The sequence below is a fragment of the Triturus cristatus genome, chromosome 6 (genome assembly GCF_964204655.1).
Source record: "Triturus cristatus chromosome 6, aTriCri1.1, whole genome shotgun sequence".
Taxonomy (NCBI): Eukaryota; Metazoa; Chordata; class Amphibia; order Caudata; family Salamandridae; genus Triturus; species Triturus cristatus.
Window position 1 is genome coordinate 446,152,031 of NC_140589.1, and position 22,161 is coordinate 446,174,191.

Here is a 22,161-nt window from a genome sequence, read left to right on the forward strand (position 1 = left end):
CCAGAGTGTTTATTTTCTTAGATGGCAAGAGTATACCAGGGAATTGCACATTTTGGAATAGATGCAAGGATCAGGCTCTTCAAACAGTCATGGTATAACCCTAAGTTCAGAGTCATTGCAGAGAGTCTATGCCAGAGGTGTGCTATATGTCAGCAGCAAAATCCATGCAGAAAGACAGTTGCTAGTTGGAGATGAATTGGAAAGGTAGCAGGACAATTTAGTAGGCTTCAGCTCAATTTTATTGAGCTTCCCCATGTACTGGAGTAAAATATGTGCTAGTTGTTTGTTTGTTTTATCATTGGGTAGAGGCCTATACAACAAGAAGGAATGATAGTCTTACGGTTGCAAAATTGCTTTTCAGAGAATCAAAACCAAGGTTTGGATTTCCAGTCACTTTAGAAACAGATAGGGGATCACATTTTAACAATGAGATCATTTGATGATTTCTGCAGCGTTACAAATTGAGCAAAAGCTGCCTTGTGCCTATCCACCAGAAGCATCTGGAGTGATCGAGCAAATCAATGGCACTAAAAATCAATGGCACTGGGAAAGGTGTGTGCATCCACAACAATGAAATGGCCTGACACTTTACCCCTGGTATTGATGAGTCTTAGAAGCATTCCAGATAAAAAGACTGGATTGAGTCCTCATGAAGTCCTAATGGGAAGAGCAATGAGACGAGCAACTGTACCAGCAAACCAACTGATTGTTTGATTATTGCAAAGGATTGGCTGATCTGGTTCGTTCTGTGTCACATCAGGTTGGAGAAATTGCAACCACAACACAGCCGGATCAAGCACATGCTCTGTGTCCAGGAGAGTGGGTTCTTGTCAAGAAACACACGAGGAAGTCGTGTTTAGAACCCAGATGGCATGGACCATATCAGATTATGTTGGTGACAACGAAAGCAGTGAAGTGTGTTGGGTTGCCAAATTGGATAAATGCAAGTCATACAATAAGAGTCCCATGTCCACTAGAAAAAGAAGGTGAGCAGCAACTGGTCAATAGAAATAAGAAACCAGAAGCTGAAAGTTGCAAAGCAAAAGAACCTAAACGGAAAGAATCTGACAAGCAAGTGGATGATGAACAACGAAGCACAAGTCAAGTAGAGTGGCCACCAGCTACTGGGTTTTGTAAGACTGTTGTTGAGCAAGAAGAAAAGAAAGTTACTGAAAATGAAATGCAAGTACAACAAAGAAAAGGGCTAAATAAAAGAACTTGTGAACCAGAAGAAGAAGGTGAAGAAGTGATTGTGAGAAGGTGGGTTGATATATGCTGTCCTCTAATTAAAGTGGGCACCTTGTACCAGGCCACACGACCCTTATGATGTATGAGGTCAAAGATAACCTTATTATCCTAGTGGTAGCTATGGAGTGCAGCCTTCAGTCTTAATCTTGAAGGAGTGTAAAGCAGCTTGTTTTACCAGAATATCACCTCCTAAATGATTAAATGAAAGGAGAACCACAGTGTTTATATAAAAATATGTATTTATTAATATAACACTCTCTACTAGTCTCTATACAAGACTAGGGCACAAAGCACACAATACTGAATCAATAGAACATTCGTAAATAGCAAGATACACAGCGGGCTCCAGGGGGAGACCGAACCATATACTATAACAAGCATTGGCATAGCCAATAGGTCTCGCCTTTGGGACCTTATAAGTGTTTAGCCATGCAACACTTGATGTTGTTGCACCAAGGATATTTTACTGGATAACTAAACACTTATAAGGTCCCAAAGGCGAGACCTATTGGCTATGCCAATGCTTGTTAGTTTAATCGGCAATTTTTAACTTAGTCAAGTAATGGACTAGCGTAGGAGAAGCGGAATCAAAACAATACAATTCAAACACTTGGGTGAATAAAGTAGAAGAGAGATGAATCAATCAGGAAAACGAAGGAGTTGGAAAAATGAATGGTGCTGCGTACCTCAAGGAAACTATTGCAGCAGGGTGAACTAATTATGACAGAAGTGGAGCTGGTAAACCAAGCTAGTATCAAGGGGTTACTTACTTGGCGACCCGAAGGAAGCCAGTAATTGAAGGAACCCGGTGATATGGATGCAATAAATCATGCCTAGGGTATAGAACACTGCAAAAAAAAACTATTTGATGCTAGGCTTCTAGGCAGGCAGATACTGTGTGGTTTGTGGGGCCATGAGATGCCTTTTCTAGTTCGGGTCTTGCTGCTACACCTACTCTTCAACCCCACTACGCCCTGCTTGGGCTGGCTGAAGATAATTGGAGTAAACTATTTTCTCGCGCGTTGTAAACTGAAGTATACAGCATGTGCTCATATCCTTATTTAAAAAAAAATATTTGCCCTGGGCGAGGAGGGAACTGCCACGCTGCTCACTTTTACTGCTGTTTATGGAGCAAAGTAAAATCAATATTGTTTCTGGAGGGAACAAGTTGGACCTGCCCTACAATCATCACGAGAGCAGTTCGGAAAATGTTTCATGTGCACGTGTTTTTTTTTCATACTTTCTGTTAATGTGGTTGGGTTAGATGAGCTAGCTATACATTGCTATACGTAGTCCTCTTTTTACGAGTTAAACGCTCACCACCGACATCGGAGGCGATATGCAGGTCACAAATTCAAATCCTCGCAAAAATCCTTCGGAGGGCGGTATATTTGATAATATTAACGGCTTTTGTTCACAGATCTAGCAAATCAAAAATGAGATAAGAAGCGCTATATAAAAAACAGTAAGCAAATATAATAAAATGATCACTAAAAGACAATAGGTATCTGATAAAACTATGTTGGCGATGGTTCGTAATTAAGTGAAATTTTATTCATGCTTGGGTCTAAACTGCTTTATAAAATCACCACTTACCACAAAAGTGTGGCAGGTGCAAGAGAGATGACATGTCCCCCAGACCATACAACTGTCCAAAACAGGCACGATGTATACTGTAGTCACAACAAACATCGCCAAAATGGCTGACAACTTTAACCCCTTGTGTGCCACGCCCTTTCCCCGCCCTGTGCCGGCCGTTACATTAGCGGGCGGGGTTCATGACGAGCTGGACTCGTCATGGGCACAGCGCAACCGCGGCCCATGACGAGTCCAGCTCGTCATGGGCACACAAGGGGTTAAGAGCCAGTTATGGACTCGAATCCTGGCTGTTCCGAATCATCCTCCTGTATGCGAGCCAAGTTTTAAAGTGCATTTATCAACACAACTAGGTGCCCCAGGGTCATGTCACGGAGCTAGGGTGTTATTGGGCATTCGACCTCAAAGCAATATGTCTGAAAACAAAACCAATACAAGTCAAAACGTAAACATAACAAATATAAAGCCAAACAGCGCCGAGAATCGGGACATACTAGAGAGGTTAGGCGCTTTGTACAGCTGGTAACTTGAAAGTCATATTGAAAGGTCAGTACGTCAAGCGCCATTTTATTTCTTATTTAAACCAGCTGTCATTAGTGGGCCGGTACACATGCGGTCCGGACTGCTTCGCATGCAGTCTAATATTTTACAGTCCAGCTCCGGTCAAGTTGGCACTTTTTAGCGAGGGGGTGTGAATTACCTACCAAGGGCTGAATTTCCCAAGCTTCGCGAGATCCTCAGATATCATACACATCTCAACACTGACACCTACAGGCAAAGTGAAGAATAAGTTTCTCTTTGGGGCGTTTCAATGTATGTATGACTCCGCAAACTTATTCTTTCGATGGGCCTACTTAATCACATTCTTTGGGAGGTGGAGGGCAAGTACGGACGCATTTTTTATAGTCCTTGGCACAGTGCACTGACGTTTTTTTTTCATTTCCGGTACCTTTATGAACTTTTATTTGGACTTGTATACGCTTGGACAGCGTTAAAGCAGACACATGCATGTTGGTATATAAATGTACTTTTAATGAGAATTCACCAACAATAAAAAGTGGTATTTTAACACCAACACTGAGGCACAACCTCTTTTTCAACAACTGTCCTTTCTTGTCCCGGGCTTAAAGCACAGGCCGGGAGTGCTGCCGGTTGCCATAGTTGAAAGCGAAAGCTTTCACACTGGAAAAGCACACTGGAAAGCGACTAACACCTTAACGAGAAATGAAACAAGCATTGGCCGCGCGACCATAAACGCGCGGCCACGAAAGTGAAAGTGATCGCGTTCGCGATCAAGCACGGCGAGCGATGCGCTTAATGAGCATGAGGAGGAAAGCCTCTGCTCGTAAGCGCGCGCCCGCGCACATGCACTGTAGCTCTAGGCCGGCCATGGCAGCATTTTTTTAAGCCCTCACAAAAAGTCTCGCCAGCCCAGCGCATGCGCTGGGTCAGGCGAGACCTAAAAATGGTATAACAACAACGACTTAACTAGCTAGACACAGTGCCTAGAACACGTAGAATCACTGGGACCCGAAGGAACCACCCAGAGGAGTGACACAGGGAGCCCACGGAGGACGGGTGCAGTGAGGAAACACAGACGCGTGCTCCGTACAACTCTATGGGAAGGTCGCGGTTGGAAATCTACAAATTAAGGACATTTCTAAGAGGACTTTGAGCAAACCCTTTGGAACTTAAGAGGTTCTAAGGCCAACCCACAAGTGAGTGCCGAAGTACCTGTGTTGCCTGTCCCAGAGGAGCCGGATGCATAGGGGTCAAGTGGTGTCGGAAACCTTTGTCGTTTTCAATGGAGAGCTGCAAAGAAGCCTGCTGCCAGGAGGGCGAAGAATGTCCGGTGGAATCCAAGCCTGGATTCGAGATAAGAAGAACCTGAAAGCAGAGGGGATAGAGTCTTGCTCACTTCAGGTGACCAGGGGCTCGATAGTCGAATTTCTACCGATGTCGAGTGCTTCAGGATGAAGAAGGGTTGCTTGACTCTGCAGCCATGGGGACCAAGAGATGTTGAGGACAACCAGAGTCTGGAGGTGAGCTGTCCCACAAAGAATGTCGAGAGCTGAGGGGTCGATGCCCGCCTGGAGCACCAACAAGCCTTGGCAAATGCAACCCATGCTTTAAGAGGCAAGGTTATGGTGAGGACCTGAGGACCAGGAAGGTCCAGGGGACTCTCCAAGCAATGGAGAGTCAGGGCACCTCTGGAGCAACCAGTTAAGTGCAAGAATTAACAAGGTGACCCTCTCCAGGACCCACAGGCCAACGGACCAGGGATTGCGAGGAGACCTCAAGCAAGTTTACAAAGTACCAGCCCACAGGACACTCGTGGAGTGGAGGCCGGAAATCTTTGGTGCAAATACTACTTGGGGTGAGGACTACACGGAGTCAAATGCACAAGCTCAGGAATCATAACTAAGCATATGCAACTGCAAATGTACGCTGTGCACAGGGGTTCAGGTTGCACGGCCCCCACGAGGGATACTGGTCTCAGAATCGCTGAGAGGGCGTATCAACCTCAGAGACCTGCAGGACCCCATCTCCTGTATTGCTGAAATCTTCGGAGTTCTCAGAAGCTTGGGAGAAGCAAACCAGTCAGATGCGTTTAAGGTGCCTGCTTTCGCAGGAGAATAACTCCTTTACTCCAAGGGAGATTCTTCAGTCGTCCAGCGTCGTGCAGGCAGTCAAAGTACTTGGTTTCTTCTTAGAAGATTCTTGTCCAGGTAAAATCTAAAGCCCTGCAGCCAGGTATCCCACTTTATACCCAAAAGGGGTATAAATGGGTTGGAAAGATTCTGTGGACCCTCCATGTCCTTTGTCCAGTGTCGCACCAGAGCAGGAGCAAATGGCTCCTAGAACTGGTTTGAACTGGACTCTGCACAGGGACACCAAATGTACCCCCAGTGCAGACTTTCTGGCATTCTCAGAGTGCACCCACCCAGCCCCAATACACTAAATCCTGTCTGGGAGGTGGTTACACCTCCCTGTGACAGGATGCCTATTGTCATGCCTTCCTCTGTGCGAGCTTGACTCAGCAGCAGGAGAGCAGAATCGTGTCTATGGCTGGCAGCATCCATTTTGTGCTGCCCAGGTCAAGAAAGCTGGTACCGGGTAGACCGGTGACCCACATATGTCCCTATGAAAGGGTGGAATCATACCTCCCACACCAGTCACTGGTGTGGAGGTATGATTCCAATATGTTTGACACCAAAAACGACATGTTTCTAAGCAGCCGTTTTAAAGTTAGCATTTACCGCAAGGTTATAATGCACTTAAACATATATGTCTGGCTGCATCACAGACAACGCCGGAGAATGGTCTCCAAAGGCTGCAGAGGGGCTCTGCTCATACACCCTGCCTTCAGGATTGTTAAGGCCTGCTATAGGGGTGAATGATAGGTAGTTAAGTGTAGTGATTTAAATAAATATACTGAACTATATCTTCAGCACCAGCTTATTTATTATTTATTTTATTTAGAAGTTTGATATAGTGCTGGCCAGACCCAAAGGTATTGGAGCGCTTTATAACAGTCGTCACACAGTCTGCTTACACAGTCTGCTGTAGCAGGCTGGTCGTGTCAATTTGGATGGCCTCTCAGGGATGGCATAATACATGCGTCAGCCCATGGGAGGCATCTGGGATACTTATGCCCTGGGTACATGTTGTACCATAATCTAGGGACTAATAAGGGTACCACAGAATCCAATCTGGAGTGTACCTAAAGTACATCCATATCAATTTGCAGGAGAAAGTAGCTAGACTGGGGTCCTGGATAGCAGGATCCCAGTCAGACTAGGCCAAAAACAGTGTGACATCAGCAAAAAGTGGGGGTAACCATAAGAAACAGATACTACTTTCCTACAGCGATTCAAGCTAGGAGAGCAAAAAAGGGTGACAATTGGCCAAGTGGAGTGAAAAGACTGAAATACACTCTTGAAAAGAGAAAACCAGATTAAATAAATGAAGTTTCAAGCCAAACTGAACGAGAAGAATCAGAGGAAGATTTAGTGCAAAGAACAAAGAGAATAAGAATTTTGAGCAAGAAATACAAAGCTCCAGAATGGACATATGTGATATTGGAAGAAAATGAAAGCACAGATCAAATAAAAAGAGAAGTTGGTTCTGGTATGAGACGATGAGATGATGAAAGCAAATTGAAACAGCCTTAAAAAGAAATGTGTAAAATTAAGGTGCAACAACTTCAGTCAAAATAAATTGAAAGATCCATACGAGGTGGAAACAATCTCTGAGTGCTGTTGCACTTACCTGCTGTGCCTCCTGATCCTTGGGGCAGCCTTCCCTGTTGACGCCTGAATCTCCCTCCCGCCGTCGCCGGACAAACGCGACCGCCGTGTGGGGGGAGAACCATTGGAAACTACATCTCCCATGATCCTTGGCACCCCGGAAGCGCCGCATTTTCGCGCCCGAAGGCGCTACAAAACTGACGCCGCCCTCCGCCTCGCGGGACGCGCGCGGGCGGCGCCGGGCGAAGCCCGGGCCAAGGGCGGGCCCGTTTAAGCCCGTTAAAGACCGATCAAGACCGGACCGGGCTACTTCCCTAAGACTTGCTATTTGATGGTCTAAACACTTTTATTATCTTTTGTTTGTCTTAGGCCACGTCAGCGCTTTTGTTACTTACTGAAACCATGGCAACCACAAGAGCAAAAGGGAGCAGGAACAAAACAGCTACGGAGTCGACTAGTATTACTGGTCCCTTGGATAACTTCATTGTTAGAGCAAACTCTGTGATTGACCAAGGGATCGCACTCATGGAGCGTAGAGTCTCTCAGGAGTTGGCACGGGCAAAACGATCTTCGATGGGCCATTTTGCTTCAGTTAAAACTCCAAATAAATCAACAACTGGTGCGGTTTCCACAGATACCCTACCGCCTCGACAGAGTCTCCCTAATATGGTCGATCTATCAGTATCGGCTTCTGAATTCCTTTCGGTCTTAGAACCAGACAGGTCCTTGACTCACCCACATGACTCCTTGTTAGTTAAATCAACTGATACACAGCGGAGGAGGAGCAGGGAGGGAACAATACCTAAATCCCTAAAAATTGTCAAGAAAAGAAAAACGAGACACGCTAAAAAACCTAGAAAGCTTCAGAAATTGCCAAAACCCATAGATAGGGAGCCCGACGTCCCAGTATTAAGTGATCAAGAGGAGGGACAAAACCATAAACAGTCTACGCATAGTAACCCTTGCTTAGACTCGTATAACATTACAATGGACACAGATTGTATTACTGTTTCCCCCAGTTTAAATTCAACTAGCATGGCAATAGAGGTGGATACTAAAATACTTGAGCAAATGAGCAAATTACTCAAATTACATCTTTCCCCTCTAGAGGCCAGATTAAAAGGCGTTGAAAAACAACTAATCGAATTGATTGCTTTCATTAAACCACTGAATAAATCTGGAGTAAATAACGATGGAATAAGGAAGCAAACCATTAATAATAACTCAACGAGGGTCTCACAATTTATCAAAAGTACACCTTTAATAGATCCTAATTTAGTTATTGATCCTCCTGCTCTTGAGAATAATCTACTTAGTAATGCTAGCAAACCTTCTCAAATTAGCAGGCAGAAGGCTACTCCACCCAGAAATTCCGCCCCGTTACCTAAGACAAATCCCGACGGAAAAGTATTACCACAGAGACCATCAATCGACCTGCCCCCGGAAGTAACTCCATATTTGGTGATTCTAACTGGGGTGCCAGAACTGAGGGAAGACGTAGAGGAGTCTGTAGGATCTTTGAAGAACAAGGTTCAACATTGGCTCAATTCAAGACGGCCCCTGCCTCCCAATAGGTCGAGTAAGATCCTTATGGTACGTAGAGTACCATGGATAGGGCAAGGTAAAAAAACGCTGAAGGGTGATTGTATATTGGTAAATTTCGATGACCAGGTTACAGCTGACTATATTTGCTCTTGGCCAAATCAGTTTAACAATGAAGATATTGCAACAATGCGGCTGTCCTTCTTCTATCCTCCTAGGAATCCCTTTGAACTAGACTTTGATAAGAGTAGGGGTGTGGTAGGTACTCAAGACAGAGCAGCCGACAGGTGGGTGCGGGGTCGGCAAACAACCAGAGACGCATGCCCACTGGACAATTGGAGAGGAATACGGACCGATAACCGGTTTAGCTGCCTGGAATCGGTCGATTGACGCCTCTTATCCACCACCCCCGAGGGCGCCCTTAGTGGAGCTTCTAGTGAGGAAATTAAAAGAGGAATTAGTCCATTAACTGACACCATAGGGCCTTCATTTGAGAGAATAGCCCTTGAAACAGCAGTGAGTTATACTTTCCTCGGATCTACTACAGAAGATGTACCCCGTAATGAGCTCGTAGGACCTACATATACCACTCCCGAAAACTCTATGTCCACTCAATATCCGCGATTAAGCCTAGGAAAGACTATAGGAGTTAATCCCCTACAGTCTGACTTAACAGATGCCCACGAGAATCTATTGATCATGGATCCGATAATAGTCCCCCAGTGTAGCAAACTAGCTTTGTTAACCTGGAACATCGCGGGCCTATCAAATAAAATAACGGATCCTAGCTTTAGAGACTTTATCGACAAGTATGATATTATCTGCTTGCAAGAGTCATGGGAAACTAAAGAGATCCATCTTGATGGGTACCGTACATTTACTACCCCTGCTGTACAGTCCAGGAGGGGCAGACCCTCGGGAGGACTCTGTACATATATCTCTAATACGGTAACCATGTCAATAAAGCTCTTGACAAATGGCGGTCACGTTTTTTACCAGATTTTTTCCCTCGGCATTGGAGGCAATCGACAAATTATCTTGGTGAATTTATATAACAATATTCCCAAGGGAGCCTACAAGCATGCACTCGAGGATATAAATAATTTGATCTATTGTGGTACAGATAGAGGCCATAAAGATACGTGTATTATTTTTTGCGGTGATTTTAACTGCCACTTATGCCCACATAGCAGTAAGGATACATGTGGTCTGTTAAATCCTTTGGGCGAAAGTTGCACCCATTTTGAGCACTCAGCGTTAGGTAACTCACTAAATGTTTTAATTCATGATTGGAATTTGGGTTATGCAAACGAGCTTTGTAACCCACAAATTAGTTTTCAACCCACCTTCTTCGGGCATGGACTACACTCCACGATAGACTTCATACTAATCACTAATAGCTATCGTCACAATATCCTCATGTTCAAAACAGAGGACGTTGCTATGAGTGATCATTTTCCCATCAGTTTAATCTTTGATATTGGATTGAGGAATGGAAAACTACCAAACACAGTGGAAAATCTTTATGGTCATTCTATTCAAATGGCGAGAAAAAATGGTTATGCAATTAAATGGAAAATGGTTGATTCAGTCAACTTCTTGCATAGCCTAATTTCCAACCAATATTCTAACATCATGATCTGTCTGGCAGATTCTCCAGATCCCAACTTGGTCATTAAAGCTTTCCAATCGATTGCGCTGCAAATATCCAATAATTTGACTGGGACGCCCAGTGAAGGACGTGGAAAAAAGCTCGAGGGCTGGTTTAACTCTGAATGCAGCAAAGCCCATGCAAATCTAAAACAGTGCTTAAAAACCACGCCTAAGAACTACGTAAATATTAGAGCAGCCAGATTAGTTTATAAACTTTCCATACGAAAGCGAAAACAAGAGATTAAGGAGAATGCCTGGACTGCCCTATTAAAGGCGTCCTGCCTGAGAGACAATACTGCATTCTGGAAAGCAGTTAATGCTCCTTTTTTTATAGATAGAAAAACTGATGTGATAGACCTGGCAATTGAACAATCTGCCTGGGTTGATCACTACACTGAACTGTATAAGAAGGACAATCTGTGTAGTCTATTAACTCCTACACAAAGTACATTGAAAAATAGCCTGTCCTCCTTAATTACGGGTTTCCCTCTGGATATTTCGTTTTCTGTAATAGAAATGGAGTTAGCCCTAATTGAAAGTTCAAATAACAAAGCTCCGGGCCCGGACGGGATTCCCATAGATCTATTCAAGGAAAACATCGCTTTTTGGGCCCCGCTCCTGACCAACTTATTAAACAGCTATAATAAAAAGGGTTTCCCCCTGACTTGGCAGGAAGCAATAATAGTCCCCATTTTTAAAAAAGGTGACCGCAATGATCCAAAATGTTATAGGCCTATCTCGCTGCTGGATTCGTTGATGAAAGTAGCCGGAAGACTTATCCTAAATAGATTACAGGCATGGGTAAAAGACAGTGATATCCTTTCTAAATTTCAATACGGTTTTAAAGAAGGACTAGGCACAGTCGAACAAGGACTTAATTTAGCTATTATAACTGCAAAATATACGATAGCTAAGAAGGGCAACCTTTTTATGACCTTTGTCGACTTAACTTCAGCCTTTGACTGTTTAAGCAATGAACTCCTGTGGGACACTTTAATCTCATTAGGCATTGATATGAATATTCTGAATTTCATCATAGAGTTATATCGTGGAGCAGGAGCTAAGGTCCGTTTTGGCAAAAATGGTGAATGTACTAACAAATTTCCTATCATGAAAGGTGTACGCCAGGGTTGCATCCTGGCTCCCTTTCTTTTTAACTTATATATAAATGGTGTGGCTGAGTTTTTAATGAAGATGAAAGTAGATTATCCCCAGATAAACGGCGAGGCCATTCCTATTTTATTATACGCTGATGATGCAGTTATCATGGCCAGAACTCAACTAGGACTCCAAAAAGCGTTAACTTGCTTTTCAACTTTCATGTCATCCAGGGGCCTAAAAATTAATACTGGAAAAACTTTTACCATGAGTTGTTCATCAGCGTCCAAAGTTCCATGCAATACCTTTTTAAACCAGTCTAAGATAGAACTAATAGATTCATTTTCTTATTTAGGGATTTTATTTAACTACAGGGGTTCTTGGACACCAGCAGTCAACGCTAGAAATCTAGCTTTCGCACGCTCACTTGGAGCCTTGAAACAGTTCGCAAACAAATTAGGTGGTAGACCGGTCCGTATCTTAATGGACATCTACAATGCTAAATGTGTTTCAATCGCTACATACGGGGCCGGCCTTTGGGGTATCGCAGACTGCCGGGTAATTCAAGTAAGGGAAAACATTTTCCTCCGGTATTTGCTAGCAGTCCCCAGGTCTATTTCCACGTATGTGTGCCATAATGAATTGAATATAACTTATATTTCTGATTTGATCAGAATCAGCCCCTTGTTATTGTGGTATAAGATCTGGACCTCATCAGCTACTACTCTAAATAGAACTGTCCTATCTGATTGTATTAACCTCGAAAGAAGTAAAAACATTCCTTGGTTAGTATACATTAAGGCTTTTTTAACAAATATGGGCCTACCGCATCATTTTAATAATCCAAGTTTATTATCCACGTTTTCAAGAAAGGATTTTAAAGGACGATGTCTCGCTTTCTTAGAAAACAGTCGGTGGACTAAAGAGAGCATGAAGAAATCTGTTTCACACCATCAGTTACTCCTTCAGGGCTTTGGTCTACAGTTTTATCTATCACCTGATTATTCCTGTTATGATAGAATGTTACTGGCCCGTTTGAGAACTGATTGTTATTATAGGTTAATCACATTCCCTGAAACAAATAATTGGTCTCCCCATTTAATCAAATGTCCATGCGATGATATCTCGGAGCAATCATCTATTCATAGTCTTTTGTTCTGTAAATTCTATGCGTGGGGTAGAAAGAGACATTTGATACCTTTATTAAAAATTTGGGGTTTAAGGCAGTGTAGACCAGCCTTTGTAAAATTGCTCATGCTTGAAGATGAAATGACTGTTAAGGCTGTATCTAAATTTCTGAAATATGTAATCAGATGCAGATCTTCTATTTCCTAGTACCCCTTGATTTTATAAGTCTGTTTTATTAAGATGTAATTAATTGGATTTACTTGTACATTCTTTTTAACATGTGATCGTTGTTTCTTGTGTGCTTTTATGGTTTTTAACGAAATCGAATAAAGCTATCTTTGACTTGACTTGACTTGAAAGATCCATAAATTTGAAAAAGAGTCTTCTATTAAAATCTTTAAAGAGTTGATAGAATCTTTCTTAGATTTTAATTTTTTTTTTATAGTATACAAAATGGCAGGAAATACAGTGACTGGACATCAAAAGCGTAGTCTAAAAGGTAGTGAGTGTTACAAATACACCTGCTTTCATATTGGGGAGATTGCTCAGAGTGAGATTCAGAGAGTAACTTTGAGTTACATTTTTTTTTTACTTTTAGCATAGAAATTAATGGAGGACAAATTATGAGTTGACTGAAAGAAGAGGAATTTGAATGATGGTGAGTGTTACAATAGATTTTGCTCCATATTGGAGGTATGGCCTTGAATGGGACATAGAGAGTAACACTCTGTTTAATTTGTGCTTTTAGCATACAATTGACTTTAAGGATAATAAACAAGTGGATTGAAATAAGAGGAATTGCAGACTTGCTGTGAATACTTAGTAGGCAAGATTTCTTTAGGTAATTAAGATGAATTGAAATAGAGCGAAAAAGAAGTTTAGGACACCTCGAGTGCCATCATTCAATAAATATAAATATATATATATATATATATATATATATTTTATTCTGCAGATCATTTGATTAAGATTCTAGTGAAAACATTTAGAAACAGTGTTTGGGAGAACAATAAGGTTTCTTTTGAAGATTATCATGACAGGATGTCTTTATAATACTGGAGGTATGTGTAGAATCTGATCCTACCTCTTATATATGTCAGGAGTCCAAGTGTGCTGAGAGTGTCATAAAAAAAATTCTCTTTTTTTTCCCCTAGTACTATAATTAATCAGGAAACTTTATACCTTTATTAACAAATAGGATACTCTGCATAGGTCATGGTGCGGTACATTTGCAGAATTCTTTCTCCTAGAATATTGTTGTATTTCCAAAAATTATGATACATTATTCGAGGGAGTGAAGACAATGATACTAATTGAATGATTAATGTCCAAAGCATGTTACCACTTTTTTGTCAAATAGGATGTATAAAAAAAAATTCTCACACTTGATATTGAACATGTTAGAATAGATACCGGCAGGCTTTGTCTATTTCTCAGATATGGATGTACAATGAAATGTGAATTTGGATATCTTTTGATGATGATGTGATGTGAACACCTGTTGATATGTTTTCTTTTTTTAATCTAATTATTTCAGCCCTGATGATGTCCTTGTAGGACGAAATGTGTTGGCTGATTTACATTTTTTTTAGAGTTCAGCTGTTGGAAATGAATTTTTGGCTGATCAAAAATTGGGAGCTCTGGAAGTATGAAATGAATTGTTATTGAACTTTCATAAAGACGAAGAATTAATTATTGAATCAATCATCTGCCTGAGAATTAATTATTCTGAAGGATTTTAATAATTGATAGGCATATGAATTGATAACCCTGGCGCTCCTTCTCTTTATAGTTTAGTGAAAAGTAGATGTATTAAAGTTTGCTAATGTAGTGTTCTACAACTAATGTTGATGTGGTTAATAATGACTGTCATTGTCCCTGTTCTAATGGTGACTAATAATAAAAATAACACTAATAATATGACAAGCGAGGGAGTGAATTCCGTTACTAAAGAAACACCTCATACTAAAATAGAAGAGATAGATGAAATTATTTATTATCATGATAAATCGATTAATGATTTCTCGTTAAATTATTTTACAAAATTATTGTATGAGTATTTTGAGACAATGGATTTGAAAGATTGTTATGTGTGCATGCAATTACCTTCATCTCTCTCAGAGGGGGTGACTTACCATCACTTACATTTAACATATGGTGTGTCGTGCAGTGTACTAACCAGTCTGTTTTAAGTGAAGGGGAAGTTACAATATTATTATTCAAACCTAGATTTAGTGTTTTCAGAAATTCCAATTAGAAAAGATATGAATAAAGTGTATAGTAATAGAAATGTGGGATACTTGGGAGAATGTTTTCATATTACTCAGACACTAGGTATAGTATATGCTCATAGACATAATCTTGCCTGTAGTTTACGGGATGAAGAAAAAGATTTTATGAACATGGTAGAAGATAGAAGACAGGATTTCCAAAGAAAAGCTGCTGAACAGAAGGCATTTGTACCACCATGGGCTTTCAGAGAGGGAAATTATAAAAAAAAAGGCGAGCCTTACGCTGCAATGTCTCTAGATTGGTATCATAAAGGTAACTTTGTTTGCTTAGACTAAAAAACAACTATAATAATTCATTGGTACTAGTGAATGTGAACATACCTTTTTAATAACTGGTGGATGGGGATTGAAGGGTGGGACTGATCCTGTTTTTCCAGGAGTTTATTATGTGTACAGTAAGAATGCCTACTATAGGTTGCCTGCATAATGGTATGGTAGTTGTTATTTTGGAATCATATTTCCCAAGGTGTATCACGTTGATAGAAACAATAAAATCAATCAAATAAAGCATGGACTAATACGCAAAAAGAAAACAAGTTTTTCAGAAATAATTGGTGATATTTTTGATGCACTGATACCTTCAGTTGGAGTTCGCATAAAATTCGAAAATTGTCCACAGTGATTGATCGTTTATCAACATATACTGCTGGTGGATTCTTGATGATTGATACTGAAATGGTTGCAATTAGATCAATGGTTTAGCAAAATCGACTTGCCCTTGAAATTTCATAGGCAAAAGAGGGCGGAGTCTGTGGCATGTTGAAAATACAACATTGCTGTACTTATATCCCTCATAGAAGTAAAAGTCTTGAGGGGTATATTAAGAACATTATGAAATCACATAAAGATTTGACTCAACTGGTGGTTGACGGTGTTTGGGAGAAACTTGGTAAGGGTTTTTCCTCTCTAGGTAAATGGTTTTCTACATTTGGGAGTAGCTTATTAGGGAAATTACTAATAACAATTATTTCAATAGCTGTAGTGACATTATCAATAATAATGGCATATAAATGTTGTAAGTGTAGATGAGGAAGGAAGGAAATGACAGAGTCAGACAATAAACGTAGAGCAAGAAAGAGAAAAAGAGAGGAGATAGAACTAGAAGATATGAGAGGAAATTATTATGAAATGATGAAGGACGGGAAAGAAGTACAGACCTTTAGATAAACATAAAAGTGGCAATTGGTATGATTGTTATTTTTGTGATGGCTCAAAAATGCCATCAAAGAGGGGAATTGATGGAGCAGGGTTTTGAGAAAATAAACCTGCTCGGATTAGGTCCTCTGTAACATTTACTAACAGTGTGCTGTAGAAATAACATGCGAAAACACGAAAAACATAGGAAATGCTTTGCGCATGCGTGCACTTATGTGTGGACTAATACATGAAAGACTAGGCCGCATTTGCGTTCTGCTTTTGGAATAAAACAAAATAATGCCGCTCTTCCACATTAATGCACTTGCTTGGAAAATAAAACGGGATTGTGCAATGGTGGTTGGTAAACAGTGAGAAATATATTTAATGAAATTAATTCATTGTAGTAAAGCAAACATGAGCCTACATCTTTGCATGTAAGTAGACGGTTAAAGAAAATAAATACGAATAAATACACAGAAAATTGAGCTCTGAGAGAGAATGGAGAAGGCAAAGGCTGATAACCTTCAAGGATTATTGTGTGCCTGCCAAGTATTGGAAGGATGGCCATGGGATCTGGAGAAGGTGAAAGACCAGGCAACACGCTAGCATCCTTGATTCGCCCTCCTAGCTTATCCAATACGTACTAGAAATCGTTGACGGGGGCGGCCAGCTGCACAGAAACACCCCAGATATTGTAGCCGTTTTAAAATGTTTTGACAAAACCCTGTACAAGACACTCAGAGCACAGCCCGTAGACTTCACCCCTTTCTTCGAGGATACCGCCATAGCCTGGCTGGAAGACACCCAAAGAGAATTTCTCCTTGCGCATCATGAGGACGAGGAGATCATATCCGCTATAATGCAATCCAATCTGGCAAGGCCCCGGGGCCTGATGGCCTCCCGGCCGAATTCTACAAAACATATCGCCATTTACTCATCCCCGTACTGCGGCATGTCTTCGAGGAGGCCAGTGAGACGGGCATACTACCCCAAACAATGTGAGAAGCGCTCATCATCACCCTGCCAAAACCAGGTAAGTCAGCCTCGCAATGCGACTTGTACAGACCCCTGTCCCTCATCAACGTCAACACTAAGATTCTAGCGAAACTGATCGCAAATCGCATCAGTCCGCTTATGCCCATCCTGGTCCTTCCAGACCAATCTGGGTTTGTACCGAGCAGAGGCACATCTCACAACCTGCATACCCTGTTTGCTGTCCTCCAAGATATCGACCCTGACATTAACGCTGCGGCCGTCTTTCTTGATGCCACTAAGGCGTTTGATTCCCTGAAATGGGGCTATCTTGCTTTTGTCCTGCAACGTATGGGGTTACCGCCCCCTTTTTTAGCCTGGATTAATCTGCTATACACTGGCCTGCGGGCCACCGTGATGGTCAATGGCGCTCGATCCTCCCCATTCATAATAGCCAGAGGCTCTTGACAGGGGTGCCCTCTTTCGTCCCTTCTCTTTGCCCTGGTTATTGAACCTCTGGCTGCTAAAGTCCGGCAACACTTCTGAGATCATGCTCTCATCTATCCAGAGAGAAAAATACTATTCTCCTTATACGCTGATGATCTCACTCTTTATCTACTCAACCCGGACGAAAGTCTCAACCCCATTCTCAGATTGCTTATTCTCTTTGGTCACCTCTCTGGGGCCAATATCAATTGGGGGAAGTCCCAGATCTATCCCCTCACCGATGCCACTGCGAGCTTCGAACCTGACTATCCCCTTACATAGTGCGATGAAACACTCACCTACCTTGCCATAATTATCACTCGCAATCGTACGGAGCTGATGACAGCCAATTATGGACGGACACTTGATTTAATAACTGAGAAAATTACCAGATGGATCGCGCTGTCCCTCTCTCTGGCTGGGAGAATCGCCCTCATCAAAATGGTGGTCCTACACAAACTGCTCTACCTCTTCATAAATATTCCCTATACCCCCAGCCGACATTTCTTCAAAGCTGTTAAAACTCAACTCATGCACCTTATATGGGGTGGGAAACAAGCCAGGCTACGATAGGACACTCTCAAACAACCCTTTGGTGCCGGAGTATTTGAAGTATCAGACCTGGAGTTATACTTCAGTTACGCTCAGGCTCACTTCGCGTCATACTGGATAAATCCCCCCTTACGTGCCCCACCTTGCAATAGAGGATGGATACATGGCCCTCACCCCATGATCTGCCTAACTGAGCACCCCTGCCATACCGTGGCGCTTAGCCTCCACCACTGTACAATGCACCACCAGCGCCTGGCACAACCTAGCTAGATTGCTGCACTGTACTCTACTATACTCCCCCCTACTGCCCCTCCACGGTAGACATGATCTCCCGGTCACACAGGAAGGGGGTTGCTGTCGACTCCTTCAGAAACTGTCTATCCAGACTTGGGGGAATCTCTATATTAGGGGCACTTGTTGCACTAGTGAGGAATTCTTTGGCCCCACATCTCCTACACCAAAGTACGTTTTTTCTATGTCAGACAGCGGCAGGATGTGAAAGCCTTCACTCCCTGCTTTCCACGGGACCCCCAATCATGCCCCCCCACATGCCCTTCTGCAGCAAACTACCCTTACAAACGTTGTGTCACTACTATATCGCACCATTCAAAGTGACTGTGCATACGACCCCCCGTCAGCCAAAGGTGGGTGGGAGGGGGAACTCGGCTCCCCCTCACTGAGGACCAATGGTCCTTCTGCTGTCGCCAAACTGGAAGGACCTCCGCTAGCAGCAGATTGCGCTTCATTCATTACAAATACAATCACCATCTTTATTGCACACCTGCGCGCTTGCATTGCCTGCACCTTCGTGACAATGACCGGTGCAAACGCTGCGGAAGCGAAGGAGCAGACTTGAGGCACCTCGCCTGGTACAGCCCGCCTATTCACAGTTATTGGGCGGAAGCGTTAGCAGTGCTTGACCAAATGACTGGGCTACATATTCCCGACAACCCCCTAACCAGGCTTCAGAGCTATACTTCGACGCTGGCCCCCAAGGTACGTAGGTACGTTTCCCTGGCACTCCTTCTCGCCAAAAGACGGATCGCGTGCAGGTGGGGAAGAGGGGGGCACCCAAATTCAAAGACTGGCTGCAAGATCTTATCTATTGACAAGAGCAATTGAACATTTATGCGGAACTCTTACCACCTTCCTTCCACTCACACGATATATGGGCCCCCCTCCAAACTTATTTATTGGAACACACCACTGACACGGACTCAGCTGCTGCGCCTCACAATAACGCTGATGGGGCACACACCAGGGATGTGAACTGATGCATGCGGGATCTCACTCAGGCCAGGGTATAATTGCCCAAAGGGGTGACAGGGTAATGGGTAACACCACTTCTTAGGTCAATGGATGGCATATGTCAGCATACATGGGCATCTTCTACCTGTACATATGCAAAACTGGTAATGTTGTTTTCTTGTTTGTTATGTGGATCAAAATGCTTATGACCCTCTAATGCTACTACCTAAACTTGTCCCACCTGATGCGGCCGGCCCGATCTGGTTGTAGGCAGCTTGCTGTGTATCCTCCCCCCTCCTATACTGCTTTGCAGAACAATACTTGGCGATGCTGTCCCGCCCCGGGATGTAGGCACCATGCTGTGGTCAATACTTCTTGCCTCCAATAAAGGTTTTTGAAAATTAAAAAAAGGATGGCCATGGGATCAAGTGAAAATGTACAAACTTCTTCCGCGGAAACTGCAGACGAACAATGAAAATGTAGAGACTTGCAACATGTTACTTGCTGGAGGAAACGTGTATTCATGAGACGTGGTTAACATAATGTGAAATGTGTAAAACAAAAAATGCAGTGAAAATTATGAATGTGACTATGGTGGTGTGATAGAACACCTCCTAAAGTAGCCAATGGGAGACTAAGTTTCTTGAAATTGTTTCAACAAATATGTGGGTTAGACATGTAAGTTTTTAGGGTATAATTGAGGTGCCCTGAGGGGTGTAGTGTGGGTGATGCTGGAGCGATGTGCGATGCTATGGCGGAAACTGTAGGGAAGCTGGAGTGAGGCTGAGTCGGTGTTTGCCCAGAGCTAGAGGGAGATCGGCGCTGTCCTTCTGTTTGCTGATAGAGGACTACCTATTTCCTGCTCCTGAGCTGAATGCTGTATCCTGTTTAATTCTTTGTTCTCCGAACCTTTACACAGGGAACCCCCACTATCCCTTTGGCCAGAGGGGTGGTTTTCCCTCAGATTTCCTTAGGTTAGTATAGCTAATGATTCGTACTTTGCATAATCATTTGGAAATGTATTTTTGTTTCTGAAACTACTGTCTCTCCACCTATCTACTCCTTCATTTTCATATGTTCATTTTGATGAGTTAGACACTATTTGCATTGATAATGTTCTCTCTCTCTGTGATTGATTCTTTGTTTGCCTTGTAACCTGTACATGATGAGCATTTTTACCTGCACATTGTTTTGCGATAAACATTGTTAACCTTACACAGAGTTTGTGATTATTTAGTAGGATAGATAGATAGATAGATAGATAGATAGATAGATAGATAGATAGATAGATAGATAGATAGATAGATAGATAGATAGATAGATAGATAGATAGATAGATAGATAGATAGATAGATAGATAGTATTAATTATTGCCATCAACTTGTCAACTTTAGGTCTATTGACCTGAGGAAAGAAATTGAAATACAGGTTCAGTTATGTATTTAGTGTGTTAAGTATGAGCCTGTATTGTGTACAACTGATTTGTTTTCAAACTTGAAAATCGTACACCAGCACAACAGGGATTTATTGGGTGAATGAGTTTGGGCCTGTGTTTGTGTTATTGGATGATTATTGATCCCTGATTGGCGCTAAGACACCACCTCCCTCCAGAACTGCATGGACCTTGAGAAAAATGATAAGAGGAAATTCCTCAAGAAATAAATTTCAAGACAGGTGAGAGCCTTATGCCTCACGAATGTGCATGGTGTGCATGCATAGAAAAGCAGGGATACACTTAATAAGCCCTGACGAAGACCCTAGATCCGTACAGGCTCATAGCGTGGGCCGAAACATGTTGGTACAAATCTTTGAGGTTATTTGAACAGTCATTCACTAACGAACCTCAACATATACTTTAATTCGCACCCCAGGTACCGTAGGAATAAAAGAAAACTTTTGGGTATACATGTAGGTATTTTAAATTTTCTACCCCACATCTGGATTCCTGTTTGTCTAGTTCAATTCTCATCTAAGAAATCCCATTCCATCTTTGGTGGAGTGCATCCTGGTAGTACCATCTTACAAGGGTGTGGATAGTCATTGATGATGAAGCATGTCACGATACGTGAGTGAGGCGTCTATTCCCATATCTTTGGATAACCCAGAGGTACGAGGAAGGACCTCCCCTATAACATTCCAGTTGTCCTTGTGGGTTAGCTTATTTCTTGGGAGAATGAAACTGGTCTTATTATCTCTCGCTCTCCACATTGTGGTGAAGGTGGTCACATGGATCACTGTCTACTCTTAAAAAATTATTACACTTTTCATTATTTTTAAACACATCCTCTTTTCCTTTAAGAAAAACAGGTTCCATTTAAATAATAAAATGCTCTATATAAAAGCAATCACAAACATGGTGGTGTGCTGACTACAACAGGCCACCATGTGATGGCTGTGATTCATAGTGGGTCCCAATTTGCAACCTACCTCATTAATATTCATGAGGTAAGTCGGATTGTGACCCACTAGGGGTCAGTATTTTGAGAAATGACCTATTATGCCTATTATGACATAAGTTGGTTCACAAAATTGTACACTGGTCAAAAAATTACTGGTTGCAATTTGCGACCAGTATTTTGACACCACTGCTTTACACATCTAGCCCTTACTCTTTTCTGGGTTTGATCATATTCTTCCATAAGCCTCTAAATCCCTCTTTAGTCTTCCCTATTCCTTCTCACTCAATCATAAAAATTCCCCATTTTCCAGCAACTCCCCCATCCCTCCCACATTTACTTCTGTAACATACACTTAAGTGTGCAGAGATCTCTCCAGTCAAGACAGTGCAGACAAAGACCTCCGCACGTAGATAAATTAATATCATTGTGTAGTTCATTATAGTGCTATTGTAGTACTACAAAAGTACTACAAAATGCAGCATCTATAAAGCCCAGTAGAGTCAACTCGAAAAATACAACTTTCTTCGAACAGGGAGAGCAATGTGCGTGTTGGTGACAGCT

The 22,161-nt window shown here is 42.3% G+C and overlaps 1 protein-coding gene across 1 annotated transcript in view; it reads right to left on the reverse strand.

Moving 5' to 3' along the window:
* HMGCLL1 (3-hydroxy-3-methylglutaryl-CoA lyase like 1) overlaps window positions 1–22,161 on the reverse strand; it is a 938,297-nt gene that overhangs the window by 915,706 nt on the left and 430 nt on the right. The window lies entirely within an intron of this gene.